The following is a 6,139-nucleotide window of genomic DNA, read 5'->3' on the forward strand; positions in this document are numbered from 1 at the left end:
AGATGCATTACAGCTACAGAGTTAGCTTAATATGCGGCATTTAGAACAAGCTTTCAAAGGGATGGAAAAGGAAGGGGATTGTGTTTTTTCGATAAAGAAAACGATAGTAGTGAAGAAGAGTCAAATTCTGTTAAAACTGCATTACCGAATTTACCAGCGATGAAATACTGGAATAGTGGTACAAGGCACAACTTGACGCGAAGGGTTTCAAGTAGAAGTGTGAAAGACTTTTTTCCGGTCGCCAACATTAAATCAATATGCAGTTTGTGCCGGGTGCCGAATGCGGCTGCCAAATGGAACAGCTACTTGTCGATACTGCATTCCTGATCAGTATGCTGACAGACAACGTTGGATGGAAGTTCCGCTGGGTGTCGACAATGCTCAGGGATACGTTTGTTGATGTAAAAAGAATATATATGGGTTGAAACAAGCAGCAAGTGCTTCAACAAGAAAATACACCGTGTTTTCGTGAACAATGGCTTCAAGGGCTGCGGTGGAAACCAGTGCGTTTGTGTCAGATAATCACTTAAAGATTGAATCAAATTGGACTATAAGTGGATGACACGATTGTCACATAGAAATAGGCGGAGGGATCATTGAGGTCAAACGGGGCTTACATTATATTCAAGATGAAGGAGTTGGCAAGACGGAGCTCATTTTGTGCATGTAGATCGACCACGCAGGTCAGCCAAAATACTTACGATCAAGCAGACTTGCTACATTGACGACCTAATAAGATGATTCGGTCAACAGGTTTCCAAAAGTATCGATAACCCTTGCTCATTCGAAGTGACGTTGTCGTCACCGTCATCGCTTACGACAAAAGAGAGTGTTTTGATTCTGCACTCTGGATCATATCAATCCTTGATAGTGCTTTCTGAAATGTTTTTTTACTCGCCTGGATGATTCATACGTGACAACACTGCTGTTTCGTTTCCTGGAGAACCGCGGACTGTCACACAAAAAAATAGCCATTCGCGTGCAACGCCACCTGAATATTACACGACTAACCAATATCGTCTACCAAGTGTAGTGGTAACATTGCGATTCAGGCATGTTCAGATCCTGATTGGAGCAGCTATATTTGATGACAGACGTCCGGTCTCAGAAGTTACGGTCAGGATTGCAAGTCTTCAACTCAAAGTACCTGTGGACCGTTGCACTCAGCTTGGCGAAGATTGAGTACATAACTCTCAGCCGTTAAACTGAAAAAATACTTTGGACGCGCGCAATGCTTAAGAACATGCATTACGACCAAGTTGATATAGAACAAGTTTGCGAAGACAACCAACGGGCGATCGCGTCAGCCAACATCGTCGGTTCATGCTCGGACAAAGCACGTGGACATTTGACACAACTCTATACGCAAGAAAGTGCAAGATGAAATTTTAAAGATTGATACGAAGCGTCAGATGCAGATATGCTGACGAAGGCGCTAGTAGCTAAGAAGCTTGCGTTTACATGCAAGGCGAGACCAATCCAATGCCAAGGATCAACATGCGTAAATAACGAGTGGAAGTGTTGAGGTTACGCCGCCCAAAGTTTTGTTGAAGAACGACGTTGCGGTTACGTACATTTTACACGGATTAGTAGTACATTTTGTGCATGCAGGAAACGAAAAACGGATTATTCCAGCGGGTGGCCCCATTTTCATGAATTCCACCCAAAAATTAACTAATTACGCGATGTTTAAAGGGTCAGTGTGGGGTATCAGACGTACCCTCGTTTCGTGTAATGTTTTTTTTACCAGGTTGTATATTATCACGACAGAGTAATATAAATAGCAATGAATCGGGCGACCATCGTATGTTGCAAAAAAAATAATAACCAGGATGTTAACGAAATATTCTTAAAGTTTATGACGTTTCTGAAAATGGTTATAAAGTACGCGCCGCAGTAAGTAAACGACATGAGAAATGTGGCAGCAGTATAAGCACCAGCAAAATTCCCGTAATGCCTCCGTACATTGTCTTGGAACAACATTTTCATAAATAGCCAATATTGAATAACCAGCAATGCTTTCTCTTACAGAAGGGACATAACAGAAATATTTGAAAGTTCAGATACTATTATCGTGAATAATTCTTAATTCAAAACATAAATTTGACTCTTGAGTAGATCAAAATATCGAAGAACTGAAGTCTGATAGCTACAAATCTTTTTTACAAATTTTTACGGGAAAAGCGTTGAATTGATGGTAAAACCGGAAGTAAATTGTTTATTATGTTCATATTTGATCAATGCTATATCTTTACCGAATTACTCTGCCGTGAAAATATCATTAAACATTAAATGAATTAGCGGACGTTTGATACCCAGTAGTGAGCCTTTAAATATTGGGTAATAAACTATTTTTTAGGTAGAATTCATGAGAATGGAGCCTTTTGCTTGTGATGCACATTTTAAGCATTGCACGCGTGCTGAGAATTTTTTCGGTTTAAAGGGTAATTGACATACATTTAGTCTTCGCCGAGCTGAGTGCAACGGTCACAGGTACTTTGAGTTGAGACCAATCAATCGCGCGCTTGCGATCAACCTTTGAAACCGAACGCATGTTATCAGATATAGCTACTCCAATCAAGATCTGAATATGCTTTAACCGTAATGTTATTACTACCTTGGTAGACGATAATGGTTAGTCGTGTATTATTAAGTAGCGTTACACGCGAATGGCTGAATTATTGTGTGAAAGCACGAGGTTCTCTAAGAAACTTTACAGCAGTATTGTTTTAAGTAAAAAATATCCAGTCTAAATCCTTTTACATTAGGCAATCGATATGATCCCTGTGCATCTCCAAACGCCCATTTTTTGTTGTAGGCGACGACAAGGACGTCAAAGCAACTTTTAATACACATGGGCCATCGGTACTCATTGACTGAATCGTCTAAACAGGTCATCAATGCAGCAAATCCGCTTGATCATATGTGTTTTGATTGACCTGTGTGGTCGATCTACGTACACAAAATGAGCTCCGCCTTGCCAACTCCTTTATCTTCGATATATTTTAAGCTCTTTTTTTACCCCAATGATCTCCCGCGCTTATTTTTCTGTGACAATCATGTCATCCACTCATAGTTCAGCGGAAATTTAACTTTTCAGTACTCAAATGCACTGGCCCCATCCGTAGCCCTAAAATCCATTGTTCACAAAGGGTCGAGGTGTTGTCTTGTTGAAGCACTTGCTGCTTCTTTCAACCCATATATAGACTTTTTTACATTGTCCAACGTATTCCTGAGCATTGTCGACTCCCAGTGGAGCTTCTATCCAACGTTGTCTATCATCATACTGATCAGAGATGCAGTAGCGACATCCAGATCTTTTATTGCAGTCGCATCAGACACACACTGCATATACTATCCGAATTGAGGTAATGTTCGCGTCCGGGAAAAAGTCTTTCATACTTTTATTTGAGACGCTTCGCATCAAGTCGTGCCTAGTACCACACAACAGTGTCATTTTGATCACGCTTCTTAGAAATAATCTATCGATATTTAACTGTGCTATCGTTTTTTCATCTTGGCATGAATATCCACTTTCGATTTTGCTAATGCTCACTATTGTCCATTCCGACGTCTGTGACTGGTAATTTGACAGTTTCCATAGGTATGGCTCTCGATCCACTTCATTTTGAACATAATCACCATCACTAGGCTTTATCACTTCGACGGCCAGATAACCTTAAGCTTAGCATTTTCCAGGTCAAACACGCGATAATCTTTGACATGTTCCGCATAATCGCGAGACATTATTTGAAACTCTGGGTCCAAGCTTTGATCTCTTTGCATCGTGACATTAACGGAATACCGCGATTTGAACACACGTAAGTGATACATCCGAGGCGCTTCATTTTGAAAGTCGTATCAAGTGGCTTCATGTTGAATAAGGCTGTATTCGTCGAGCGACTTATCTAATAATCTGCGGTTTACAATGCTTCCTTTCACCATTCAATTGAAATATTCTTAAATAGCGCAAACTGCGTGACTTTTATCAATACAGTTTTGGCCATGCGCTCCGCCATCTCATTGTGTTGAGGACTATATAAAACAGGATGTTGGTGAACGATGCCGCTTCGACGACACACGTTTACCATTTTTTGCTCACAGATATTGTTCCGCTGTCGGAGTTGAAGCACTTGAGATCCCAAAATTTTTTGTAAAAGTTTTAATTTCCTTGACGATGTCAGATACCTCATTCTTACTCTTGACGAAGGAACTCGCAACATATCGTAGAAAATCATCCGCAAGAGTTAGATTTAGTTTGCACCTTCTTTCGACGGAGCCCTCGTTGAGCCCATCATATTTGTGTGTATGCGCTTTGAAGGACATGTCCCCTTTGCAATAAAACAGGAGGACAACGATGTGACTGTAGGTTTACCCTTCAAACTCTCGGCACATTGTGTTTCTGTTTCCTGTTCGATCATCGTAATCTTTTTGTCGAGGGCTGTGTCTTTAGTAAATTATCTGTCCCACGAGAGCCTGACAGAGCTCCCACTGAAGGTCAACTATGACATATTCCGCGTAACGTACTTCTTCCTGCTTTCAGCCAAGCATGTACGCTTTCCCGATTCTTGAACCCGATGTAATCGTCTTTTCTTTGTCCTATATGACACACGAAAGCTGAACAACCTCGACACTGTACCGCATCCACAACTTTATCAAACGTCAACAATCTTCTATATATTCTAAGATATAAAAGGATAAATATCACTCATGCGAATGCCCTTTCCGTTCAAACCGGTCAAATTCACTTTGCCAGCTTTTTTGGCGAGTAACATTCTGCCATCTGCATTGTCACTTCAATGCATGTCTCTAGGTCCTGGACTTCGAGCTAGTCCTCCCTGTGCGGCAATGTGGGATGTAGCGCCACTGTTGATAATCCACCCTACCGATCGTTCTTCAGCCACTGCAAATACCGCGCTATCATTGCTGATACGCTTTCGACCGGACAGTTTCGCTTTACATAACCAAGTAAATCATAATGGAAACACTTGTGTATACATTCACCATTATTGAACATTGCGACTTTTTTCGACTATAAAATGTTCACCTTTAAATCGTCCAGCATTTATATTTACACAGAACGCTCTATCTAAGACCTTCTTTCTGTGCGCCCACCCTGTTTATTTGAGTAGCTTTTTAAAATCTTCCAACATTTCCAGTTAAACGGAACGCTTTATCCGTGGTTTTCTTTCTGTGCACCTTTTCTGATTATTTGAGCTGTTCTTCTTCATTTCAGTCAGTGTGATATTCATAATCGATGAGACCGAATCATATTCTGACAGCAGACTGCTGATAAGGGCCAGCAGTTGGTGCGACTCGTCCATTGATATGTCATTGACCCCAACTAGCCCGTCAAGTTATGCTGGATGTTCCGCCACGCTAGTACTACTTTGCACTATGAAGTCGTGAAGTCGTCACATTCTCACCAATTGTGCAATTCCAAGCGATAGTAAGATTCACATAGTACTTCTCATGCCTTTATGGCAATCGTGGTCTGATGCTGTATCTCAACGCCTTGCGCAATGATACCCAATGCCTTGCCATCATATATAATTCACGTCTCTGTAGTGTCATTCTCACCATTGAGGGCCATAACACCGTAAAAAAACATTTTCAAGACTACATTATCATCATACTAAATTTTAAGTGGTAGTAGTTACCACTCCCTAGGTGGACTTCGGTGCGCTTGTTTGCCATCGTGGGTACGAACGTTGTAACAAAGGAAGGCCTAGTTGCGGCTATTAACTTGCTTATTTGATGGTTAACCCCAAATTAGAAAGCTTATTGTGTTCCTACGTCTTTTTTGACAGATCCATATCGATACCAAAATGCTCTGCTCTGATACACGGTCTGGTCAGAGGGCCATTAAGAACGCCGAGGGGGCGTAGAATCTGGCTAGAAACCCCGCTACGAGCTTTAAACACCTTGTAATAAAAAATCTCCTTTATTATGATCAAAATTATCAATCATGAAGGTAAAGTCACCACACTATAAACACACCACTTGGCTAATCTGAGTTAGTTTTTATGTACGAGCAAAAGCTAATACTGATGCATGTAAACAAAAATATCCCCCACCATCGTGTTAAGTATGCTCCTGTAGCCAATGCTTGCACTAACTTATGAGTTATGGTAACTGG

This window comes from Plasmopara halstedii (genome assembly GCF_900000015.1).
Source record: "Plasmopara halstedii genome assembly, contig: Scaffold_672, whole genome shotgun sequence".
In the NCBI taxonomy this organism is placed as follows: Eukaryota; Oomycota; class Peronosporomycetes; order Peronosporales; family Peronosporaceae; genus Plasmopara; species Plasmopara halstedii.